The following is a 12,046-nucleotide window of genomic DNA, read 5'->3' on the forward strand; positions in this document are numbered from 1 at the left end:
CGCATGAGTGAAATTACGCGGGCCTCCTGTGTGTTCTCGTTTTCAAGCACGCCCGCAGAGGAGATATTTGATCGACACGGTGTTGCCGTTCCCAGCGACGTAATTACGTGTCACGGGAACGTCGTAATGAACTGCGAACTTGAGAAAAATGCGCCCGAGCTGCCTTCCGAGCTGTTTCCGAGTAGAATATTAAAATCGCGCGGAACCCCGTTCAGACTCGTTCCGTTTGTCAACGTCCGCGACAACGAAACAATTAGCTTTTATGATCAACTAACAGCTCGCTACATCCGTTGACAGAGGTAGAAAATTGTTTTCGTCCATATTCGAAAACTGAGACGCTCGAGCATCCTAGAAGTTAGGTTAAAAATGGAGAAAAAAGATTTTTGTGACTGATTTTTGAAATGATCTGATTCAACAAATGAAGATCTAACTTCTAAGAGGCGACGCGCGAACCTTTCGGAGAGAAATTACGATTGGATTGGGTCCTTCGCATGAAATAAAAATTTCCGCGCGAAGAAAACGTTCGAAAATCCCGCTGATAATAAAAACGTAATAATCAGATGTTCACTTACAAGAGCCAGTGAAACGATTACGAGATCACATTTTAATACGGGCCGGCGCGCGTGAGCAGCGCGAACATTAAAGGCGGAATCGTAAGCGGTAACGGTCACTTGTTCCAAGTACACACTGCAATTTACACTGGTTGCACGGTATCTTCAGGAAAATAAATTCCGCCGGGCATGAACTTTAGGATTAATAAAAGCAGATACCTATCCAGTGATTTACGGTCGCGAGGTATATCTCACGCGGACGACTTAACTCGCGGCATTTCGCTCGACGGCGCGGCGGCTAGAGAGAGCGTATTTCAACCTCGACTGCTTTTTACCATCGAGGCGAAGAGTCTTTTATTTCGAGTGATACACTATACACACGACGAGAGCACCGAGCAGCTCTCGCGGCACCGCGGGGCGCGAACACGCGGAACTAAGAATAGTTCTCCGTGCTTTGTTATTGACGCGACGTGATTGAAACGACGCCGCTATATAATTCCCGGTTTCTATCTCTCTGTAAACACGGTCGCGATACAATAAAGTTCGCCGATGTCAATGCGCACGCAGCTGCGTCCCGTGAAACTCGCGTTTATCATCGGATCCCTAAGATTGCGCGCCTGACCCGCAGTAAAGTCGGGAGCGCGAGCGATTCTTTCGTATGGTGTCCATCCAAATTTTCAGCCATTTGTTTTTTTATTAAGCAATTCAGATCTATTTCAGTGAATCAGAAAATTTTTTTAACAGCAATATCCACAGCATCATTTAAAGCGATACATTCCGCAGTGAAAACAGAAGCCCCTTTGTTCAGATTTCTCTTAATTTCCATATTAATCTCGGGACAAATACACGCCGTGCCCACAAACTCTCTGTCAGACATTTTACTTCCATCTGTATATACTGCTATGGCATTGTTCTTTGACGATCCTTTGCCAAATTCTAGGTTTATTGGAATCGATGTCATTATGGTTTTAAAATCATGACTAAACACACTCAGCCATTTTTCAACGCCGTAAACCCATTGCTGAAAGAAAGGTCTTCCGACGTCGACGAAAATTTCGCGCGGTAGAAGACCGTTCGTTCCCGCGCTGCCAATTAATGCGGAGAAAAAGTGAGCACCATCGAAATGACTATGAAACGATAACGACCGTGTTATGGGAGGAGGGCAGATAATGAGGAAGAGCCGGGGCCGAGTCTTGGGTTGCGGGATCGTTTATCTGAGAATACACGGGGATTTAAATCCTCTTGCATTACGGAAGATGGCAGGCCCGATGTAATTTTCTTTTAGTATCACGTCGGCGAAGAGAAAGAGAACGAGAGAGAGAGATTCGCGTCGAAACGAGTTGACGGTCGAGTCACGTAGCCGGGAAAGACGAAAAGCACTTTTTCCAGTGTGCAATTATCAACGATACAACCCGCCCCTCTCCCCTCCTGTACCTTCTCGACCCGTTCGGTCCGCTAGGTAAACGATAACCGGGAAACGACGAAATGAACGCAACGAACGAGGAACTCCCTTTAATCGCGCCGCGAAATCTTCTCTCCTTAATGTCTGGTTTCCACGGCAGGTCGAGTTCGTCGGATGATTAGCGGCCTTTGTGCTTTCTTTCTGCGACGATTATGAATGCAAATGGGGGCGAGAAAAAGGAGAGAGAGAGAGAGAGAGAGGAATCAAGCGGCGAATAACGTCGCGGGGATAACAAGTATCCGCTGTCGGGTCGCGCGACGTAATAGAACACCCCCATTACTTTCTATCTCATTAAAATTCTATTGGAAATCGTTGCGCGTCGCCTGCGCCAATGTTCCCTTTTGTCGCGAAATGTAATTCCCCATCGGCTCGTGTATCTTTAATCGAGCGAGTTTCCTCCCCGTTCTCGGACCAACTTCCACGTTCCGCCGACCCTTAATCCAGACCCCAAGGTCACGTGTTTATTCTTTATTCACCGGCGAGGTCCGAAACTATCGGAGAGCACGCAATTCGGTGTGCAAGTTCGGATCGGGTCGGATCGCGATCCCGAAAGTTTACTGAAATTTACTGGATTGCACAGGAGAAATGTTCCTTTAATATCGATCGTATAATTGTTAATAAAAGATGTACTAATGCTCTCGGCGCACTGGTTCGATCTGATTTTATTTAAATCATTGCTTTATCAAAAGCAATCTTGCAAAGAGATTAAATTTTCGACGCTTCGATCTATGCACAGTGTAGATCATTTTCAAGAAAACAATCAACTGCGTCTGTGAATTATTAAACAGAGAAACTAGTGTTATTATCTCATCACTAAATGAAACATTGAATGTCAAAAATTGTGTACTTTGTTACTCACTCGCTCAATGAAATTATTTTAACTAAACTGAAATTGAAACAACGAAACACGTGCTCTTCTCATGTCGTTACACAAGCTACTGAGGCAAACGTGAGACCAATAGAAACGAACCACTCAGATCCTCGATCGACATAACGAATCGATATTTGGCGGTTATTTCGAACCGTGAAAAGTCAAATCACAACTTTTTCATTAAGCATGTGAGTAACAAAATACACAATTTTTGACATTCAATGTTTAATTTAGTGATGATAATAACACTAGTTTTCCTGCTTAATCATTCACAGATGCAGTTGACAGTTATCTTGAAAATGATCTACACATAGATCGAAACGTCGAAAATTTAATCTACTTGCAAAATTGCTTTTGATGTAAGATCAGATCGAACCAGTGCGCCGAGAGCATTAGTAGTCTAAAAGTCCTACCCATTGTTTTTTTTACTGAAGTTCTTTAGACCCTTAAAAGGGTCCATTTCGCTTTACAATCTGGTGTTACAATTTTACAGGTTCGTATTACAATGTTACAAGATGTAACCCATTGTTATCGTTGCAATTGCAACGCTGACGCGATATCGCGCGAACTTTTCAAATAAGTCGGAAGACCGTGTTCAGACGCGTCGATCGAAAACTCGTTAAAGGAATTCGCGGCTGAGGTGTACCAGATTAATTCGCGGAATTTCCGATATGCCGGTTCGATTTTCTTTCGCAAATTTCTCACCCTTGACAGCGTGACCTCCGTCGATATTGAATCGTGAACGAAATTAAACGGAAAGATCCTGGCAGAGAGCCGGGTCTCGCCAATGGGAATTTGAATCCACCAGGGACCTTGGTTTTCTCGCACGGCTTTTTTTTAATCCATTAGACTTTAAAATGCTTTCAAACGATCATGCTACCGCGAGATATCGCTTTCTTACAGGTTATATTACGCGGCTGAGCGATCGTAATTAATGATGGCAGTTTTGGACTTTACAGATCGCTGTATATTGTGTTCTTCATCGTTCTCTGAAATATTTTGACACAGCGAGGACCTGGCCAGTTAAAAAAAACATGAATTCCTAAACGCCTCGTTGTCGCATGCATAGCAACATCCGTCTAATTACAAATGCATGAACTCTCGGCGATGCGTTTCCATTTTGAGCGTGCGCGGCGGATTTTCAATATCCGATTTTTTCACTATTTTCTAGTAAGGAACGCCAAACAGGATGAAATCGTAAATGTGGCGTAAATGTTGACTTTGACTTTCGAATGAGAAGTAGATTATTTCCATTAGTTGTAACACGCGACAACGAAATTGATCGATTAATTATTCTCTAATTTGGTAGATAAATTCAGTGTCCTGTGCAAAAATTGATATACACGTTTGAAGTATAATTTGCATGTACATACATACTTTAATGCAGTCTTCCATCAATGAAATACTTTTTATCAGATGTTTTGCGATACGAAAAGTTTTATTTATTGTCATAACTTGTTTTTACCACAGATTTCATGTATTAGAACACGAAGAAAACTTTTCGCATAATATCTATGAGCATGGCCAATGGCTATTACAATAGTACATCATGTCAATTCAGTATTTCAATTCTTCAACATTTTTTCATTAATATTTTAAAAACGCTCGAGTGTTGTACTCAACTTTGACTTTACTACACTACCTCGAGAGTTTTTTCAAAAAAGAGGCTCGTAGAGAGGTCAATGCGCTTCCGACAAATGCGTACCGAGTGTTCTGCGAGAAAACGATTATTTCCAATTCCGCGGACTTCTCTGCAGGGTAGCCGGAGTGGTAGAAATTCGGTCGTAATTTATTTTCTCCCGCCTTAATTATTCCCCTCTGACCGCGTGCACCGTGAAAAGTCCCAGTCGCGTCTTAAAGGGACGTTTCCTCTTTTTTCCGTAATGAGTGGCTAAAAGCAAAATTTATTTTTCAAAGAGCCGTGTCACGGAGACGCGGAGGAGGGGTCGGGTATGCTTCTTTTTTTTTCTCTCTCTCTTCGCGCTATCCTTTGATCTTTCCAGCGTCACAGCGAGGGCGTTGCCGGTCTATCAAGAGTGCCGCTCGCAAATAAGAAACTTCTAATTCCCGGAAATATTCCGTAGTCGAGACACCGTGTGTATCGGTGGGAGAAGAGGTCGCTCTCGCTGGTCGAGATACTGCCGGTTCGTTCGGAATTATTTCTCGGATTACTTTTTGCCGGTCGTTTCTGTGACGAGGGTGAATTGCGAAAGGACTACCCCTCTCCTCCTCCTCATTCTTCACCTCCTCCCCGCGTCGCGACTACCGCCGTAATATTTCCCCGGAAACTTGAGATACGATCGTCGGAGTCGCGCATTTTCCCGAAAACGTTTCGCGATAATATTCGCCGCACGGGATGGGATAAATGCACCAATTACTGGATGAAAGGTTTATTCGATTAAAATTTAAGAAATAAAGAATTATTATTTGACGATGAATTAGGAACGATAGCGCAGTAATTGGTACAGTTACCCTAGTCCGTTCGCATGCGATGTATATCGCGCCTCCTAATTCCAGCGAAGTGCGAATTATCGCCAACACTTCTAATTTCCTTTCTATTTATGACGATTGAATATTCAATGGCGAAGAGGTGCTCATTATCCCGGCGCAGTCGTGGGTGGAGTGGGGATGGAACAACGCGTTTGCATATTTAAAGTTTCATGCGTTCGACCGGGGCTATTAGATTAGCGCCATTGTTGCGTGCCGGCTGTGCTCTTTCGCCCGATGACTTACGAGCTTCGTTGTGGCATTAGCAATTTAATTCCTATTTATATTTATGCGATAGAAAAGAGAGATTTTACGTAGACTAACCGGCCGTGTCGAATGATTCATTCAAGTACCCGTGTGTCCCGTATATCTTCTCCGTTAAACAATGTAATTTCAATTCGAATCGTTTTGCACGTTTCGCTCTCGCGTATAAATTTTTCATAAAGTTCCTAGCCTAAGAGCTCGGCACTACCGAAGCGGAGCTCCGCGCGGGGCGAACTTCTATCTGAAACTGTTCGTTTGCTTCCGAATGGACCGTTCTAGAATCCGAGGCGCTTCGTTGGGGAAAGTAGCCGCGGTAAAACTGTAATTTTTTCAGTTTTACAACGGGAAACGGTGGTGGCCCGTTTAGAGAAACAACTTCCTCCGGCGAACAAAAGGTGAGAGGTAGAAGCGGAACGCCGCGCGGCAAAGTAGAACAAAATACAAATAGAGCCGCGGATTCAGCGAGTCGAACGGAAACTTCGAAATTTATCGACTTAATCATTCCGGACTAAGAAAACGGACCAGAGGCGAGGCGAAACTTCTTTAAACAAATCGAAACTTTTGATTTCCGCCGCTGCGCTGGGGTGGGATGTGGCCGAACGCAAAAACGACGGATATTTCCGGTACAGCGGCGAATCGAGTTGGAAATACGTTCGATTCTTGGTCGGAGTCGATACGCCAACTAGCAGCTGGGGTTTTTTTTCGTTGGAGAACTTTACGAGTAGTAGACGCACTGATAATATTAAATATCACATCACTCAATAAGTCCCCGGTCTGACACATATATGGCAACATTGTTGACAGACCCACGTGATTTCCGGATAGTACTATTCTTCAAACAGTACGTGTCAAAATTTCATGGCATTCTGACCGTTAGTTTAGAGGTTACAGTCGTTTTAGTGACCCCAGTTTTGTAATTTTCAAGACAATGGATAGAAAGGAATTTCGTGTGTTCATTAAACACTGTTTTTTGATGGGGAAAAATACTGTTGAAGCCAAATGTCGATGAATAAAGTGGAATTTCTAAGAAAAAATTCGTTTTTCTTAGTTAGACCGGAGACTTTATGAGTGATGTGTTACATTGATTTCACCGCTTTCATAATTGTGGGCACATATTTAAATGTAATTCAAATTCACCTTTCAATCAATATATTTAAATCTAAATCCAAAGTCTGCTTTCAGCAACCCAATTTAAATCGAAATTCAACATTCAACATTCAAGTCGAGAAATATTGGTCACGTATTTTTTTGATCGAGCATCGTTAAAAAGAAACTATTATACTTTGGAGTAAATTTGTTGGTGAAAAAAACAGAGGGAACTTACCCGTAGCTTAGACAGGAGCGAAAAATCGGTGAGCGCCTTGAGCGTCACTTTGCCAGGGGAATGTTCTGAAACAGAAAACAGAGTACATAGTGATTTCAGTGGATCAGTCGGATGTTGATGTCGAGGAATATCGATCGATCGTACGAGACTTGACAGCAGGAGACACGGTTCATCGGTCACTTTTAGCCTAGTACCGCGTAAATAATTGAACGCGGGGCGAAAAGCGTTTCGCGGATTCCATTTCGCTGGCGCAAACTGTTCCGTAAAAAATGCGTCGAGGACAAAGAGAAGCTTTTTCATGGCGCGGCGCCGGTTATGAGGCCGAAGGGACCGGAAAACCGGCGATATGCAGCATTTTTTCTATGTTGCACGGGCACGGCAAACAACGAAACAAAAACTTTCTATTAAGGGGAACAAAGGGGGTCCGGCCGGGAATCTATCCGCGAGTTATGCGTTACGTAAGCGGCTTTCCGGCCCGGACTGTTCCAATTTAACTCGGTGCGATGCATTCTCGCGGGATAAACGCGATAACCGGTCTGCGTCTCTGCCTGCGCCGAAATCCGTCGATTTCGAAACGATTCCACTGAAACCAGAGGTGTGCAAGAATCCGAAAGTTTCGGGTTTACGATCGGTCCCGAATGCGGACGCTTAATTATTGGGGCTGTGCGAGAACCCGAAAATGTCGCGAACCTGATGTTCGGAACGGGACGGGCGTGTCCCGAAGTATGTCGAGGATCGAAAGACCTTAGCCATTTTAAAAGAAGAATTAAAACCCGTCTCTTCTTACCAAATTGTTTCACTCGGCACCGAAAAAATTCTCGACCCGATAGTTACCTGATTAACCCTTTGGACTCGAAGCAATTTTAATTCGAAAATGAAGACATTTCTCCCAACCCAGATCATTTTTATTCCATGTAATCTTTTTTACATTGTGTAATCAAATTTGCTTTCTTCTATTCTGTATCTTTTATCATGCCACAATATTTTGGTGGCAATATGTTCTACAGTGTTAAACTTGTTATAAAATGTATGCTTTTAGCGCATTAAATAAGTATATCAATACCATCGGTGACACACGTGGTTGGAACGTTTTAATTGACTACTTTCGAGAGAACTCGATCCAACCCGACTCGGAAAATTCTCGCACATTTCCAGAACCTTCCTCCGATCGATCGCTGTCCGATTGATCGGCGCCGTCCTTCGATCCAGAGTGCCGTTGCGGCAAAGTTCCCGCGACTCTCGCAAGTTTTTCTTGCAAACGACCTGTGAAACAGTCCTGAAACGCTCTCTCTCTTTCTCTGTGTGTGTGGGGGTACGCTAGCCGAAGAACATCGGGAGAACCAAAGGGTCGTTTGTCTTCGGAACTGGAACGGACCCGCGACACCACGGAACTTCAGGTGAACGGAACTTCGCACGTTACCGCCGAGGAATGGGAAAGAAGATAAGAAAGTAGAGTCTCGTTGTGTTGCTCGGCGAAAGGTCCTCTCTGCTCGTGACTCCTCGCCGACTGATCAATCATCGGGAAATCGTAACTTTCGAATTCTATCGAGACCCTGCCGACTGATTTTCATAAGACCGACGTTAAATTGTTTTTCCAGAGAAATTATACACCGAGGAACAAAGACACCCGGTCAGGGTGGCTAACGCTACTTCAAACTTTCGACCCCTTTTCAATATGGCTCGCTAAAAATGATTATGCAATATAATTTCAACCTTTAAAGGCCATCAAGCATGAAATTTCGCTCAATTTTATTTTAATATCATTAATCCTCACGCGCACCTCATTTTCCCAACCTAATTTGTCCTTTGACGTCAACTCGGTGCAATACCAAAAAATCCATAGAAAAAAATAGGTAGTTAAATTAAAACCTTCAAGCTATTGTTCGTATTTAAACGAATATTTACAAAACGGTAAAACAATGTATAAAATCGCAAAAATCAATATAACAGGGATACAAACAATCGATAGAGGGTGGGTCGAATTAACCTGAAATTGCGCGAGCAGTTCGCAAATAGGAAATTAAATATATGTATTTCATTGGTAGGAGGTTAATAATGATGAACGTTTTAATGGAAACATGTTTCCGGGATGCTATCGACAATATCCTAATAATTAGTTTTATTTAACTTTGTCAAATGCTGAATTTCGCCGGTCGAAAATCGAGAGTCGTGTTACCGCGGGCGAATTATTCCGATCGGGCCGTGTAAACGACTAGACTATCGCGGCCGGTTGTAAAGTACATCGAAATTCACGAGTATATTAATCGGGCGTGGTACGGCGAAGTAGGTTTCGAGGGTTATATTGATAAAGTCCGATTGAACGCGAGGTCGCAAACGCTGGTCCCGGTGCTTTCCGAGAATTTCTGTTCGCACTAAATCCATCGTATCCCCTCCATAACTGGTTTCCTGCAGCTAGGCTACGCGAATGATGGACTGTTTTCAGTGAACGCGGGGCGCATTCATTTATTAAGCAAACCGACACACCGGAGAAGTCAGATTTTACGAGGGTAATCCAGCCCGCGTTCCAACCCAAAGGCACGCGCGCACCTACCCAGGTGTTTAATTATTCCGAAGACGTACGGTTGCACACGCTTCGCGCTACACCCCTTAGGACGACGGGTATTATTTCTGCCTTGTTATGGCCTCTGCCGCCCTTTGTCCGTCCCGCAAAGATAATATCGAGCTACTTCTACGGCTGGATGCTAATTGCCTCGGCCAGATCAAAAGTTCACCTACATACACACGGTGTCCCATTTCAAACGGTCCACTCGAACAGGAAATAATTACACTTGATGTGATTTCGCTGTTGAATTGCTCTCTCTTTCCAATATCTCTTTTTCATATTATCTCAATTTGTATTCCGCAGTTTTCTCGACAAAATTAATATGTACTTCTCTACAGATCCACGATTGACACAGATCTACAAAACGTATTTTTTAAATTTTCGATATAGGCCCACATAAAATGCAACTTTTAATATTCTTCCTACGACTTGATACCATTTTCTCACTCTTGAATTGCTCTCTTTCCAATATTTCTTTTTCATATACAAATTTCATCCACAAATTTCGAAATGAAATACAGAATCAAAATCGTATGCATACTGAAAAAAATGTAAACCGAGTTTTTGTTGAAATATATTTTTGACAATTCTCCATCGCCGCTCTCTGTCTCTCTCTCTCCCTTCTTATTACAATTTATGGATAGATCGTTTGACGATTAACTTCAACAATCGATTAAATCAGTCTCCGATTTTTCGACAATTTCTTTTTTTAATCAACGATTGGACGATCGATTCAATCGATTTATGAAGTTCATCATCGTTAACAAAGGTGATCATTGAAAAATGAACGATGGATTCAATCGATTGATGAAGTTCATCGTAATTTTTCAATTTAAAATTTTAATTCATTAATGCCCGACTCTGTCGAGAACCGATGATTTCTTGTCGCGTGCATTTTTTCTCACATTGCCAGATTGCCTGAAAAATCGTGGGATCACCCTGTACACGGGATGAGGGACAAATTCTTTTTCATAACCGAGATTTGTACGGTGTCGTATGTAGTGCCTCGCAGCATTGTGGAGGAGTGTATGTACCATACATTCTGCGTAGAGCGAAGATTTACAAAGCAACTGCTCTTTCGTTCACCGGACGCCGCATTTAGATAAGAATTGTTCAAACGGCTGACAAAAGTGTACGTGTCGCGAGCGATGAAAAGCAATGGGAAAGCAAGACCGGCGCCAGGTGTGAGCACACCCCGGTACATACACGTTTGTGTCAGGTTGGTACTCAAAACGATAGCGAGACGTACGAGAGCGTGGACCTGTTTGCGCGTCGGGGCTCAAAGCGGGGCGAAAGCGCGTTTGCCAAGCCAAAGAGGAAGAATGGAACGCGCTGCTGCGCTCACTGGAAATCCCATCAATTACCGCATCAACGCGAGGACAATATGGTGTCATGAAATTACCGTTGCTGGCGCGTGGGAGAAAAGGGCTCACGATGAAAAAAGAAAAATAGAAAGGAAACGCACGGGAAACGCTCTCGCGGAAAAAGAGAATCCCCCTCGCTATCAGATTTTAGTAAACACGCGAGATTTTCATTGCGCGGGCTTTCACGGCCCTCGGACCGCCAGGCGAAAAGGAAACGCGCGACTACGGAAGAGTCACTTTTACATAAAAGCCTGCAATCTTCATCCTCTTTAATTCCCTTGGGGCACGTCACTGTTGCGAACTTTTACTGCCACCTCTCCCCATTGATTCCGATTACCACCGTGACTTCGCGACGATTGCAATTTTTCTTAAAATCCCTTTGTAATTCTCGAAAGTATCTTGTTCTCGATTTTGAACACTGGTTGTTATTATTAGAGATAGCGGATCTTTACGCGAAATAAACATCTTCTACCCGAATTACAACAACCAGGGGTGAAATATTGTAGAAATTTATTCTTTTTTCTTAATATGTTCGACAGGTTGCAAATTCGTTTACAATTCGAAATTACACCTTCTCATTCTTGTTATAAACGCATAAACGATGTTACAAATTCAATATCCGTTCCCGAGTAGTTGAAAGAGCGTCCATCGCGCGGTGAAACGTTGGATCCGTGAAATGGTGCGTAAGTGGCTAAAGGGCAGAGCAAACAAAATTCCGCTAAACCAGTAAGCATTGTTCCCCTCGCGGAGGCTGCATAAAGTCGGCGAAGGAAAAAAAATGAAAATATGACAAGAGACAGGAACAAAGGGCGTATTCAGCAGACGCTCGGACGACTAAACAGAGAAAGCTTCTTTCCTTCTCGGTACCTGATGGTTATGGGTCTCATGAAACACCCGCGGCGCATAAGTACGCTCTCCTCCTGCTTATTACACGTATAAAGTATCCGATTTAACGCGCCGCTTTATCTTCCTTTCATTTCGTCTTTTCCGTGTTCTCGGAGTCGTTCCCGGTATTCCACGGGATCCGACCCGACCCGGTGACCCGACCCGTCCGTTGGAAAGCGCCACCGGCTGGTTCACTGTCCCGCCGTTTCGTTTCTTCGGTGATAGCAGGGTCTTTCAATAAGAGCGATAGAACTTTGAATTGAAATCAAACGAAA

At 43.5% G+C, this 12,046-nt stretch overlaps 1 protein-coding gene across 4 annotated transcripts in view; it reads right to left on the minus strand.

Moving 5' to 3' along the window:
* Kek5 (leucine-rich repeat, immunoglobulin-like domain-containing kekkon 5 protein) overlaps positions 1-12,046 on the minus strand; it is a 214,778-nt gene that overhangs the window by 35,768 nt on the left and 166,964 nt on the right. For 2 of the 4 annotated variants that reach the window (XM_076440245.1, XM_076440234.1), the window contains one exon: positions 6,960-7,024. The gene's annotated coding sequence lies outside the window, so the exon portion shown is untranslated. Of the gene's footprint in view, positions 1-572; positions 3,105-6,959; positions 7,025-12,046 lie in introns of those variants that run through there. The other 2 variants (XM_076440264.1, XM_076440255.1) reach the window with 2 other exon arrangements.

This window comes from Lasioglossum baleicum, chromosome 2 (genome assembly GCF_051020765.1).
Source record: "Lasioglossum baleicum chromosome 2, iyLasBale1, whole genome shotgun sequence".
Classification (NCBI taxonomy): Eukaryota; Metazoa; Arthropoda; class Insecta; order Hymenoptera; family Halictidae; genus Lasioglossum; species Lasioglossum baleicum.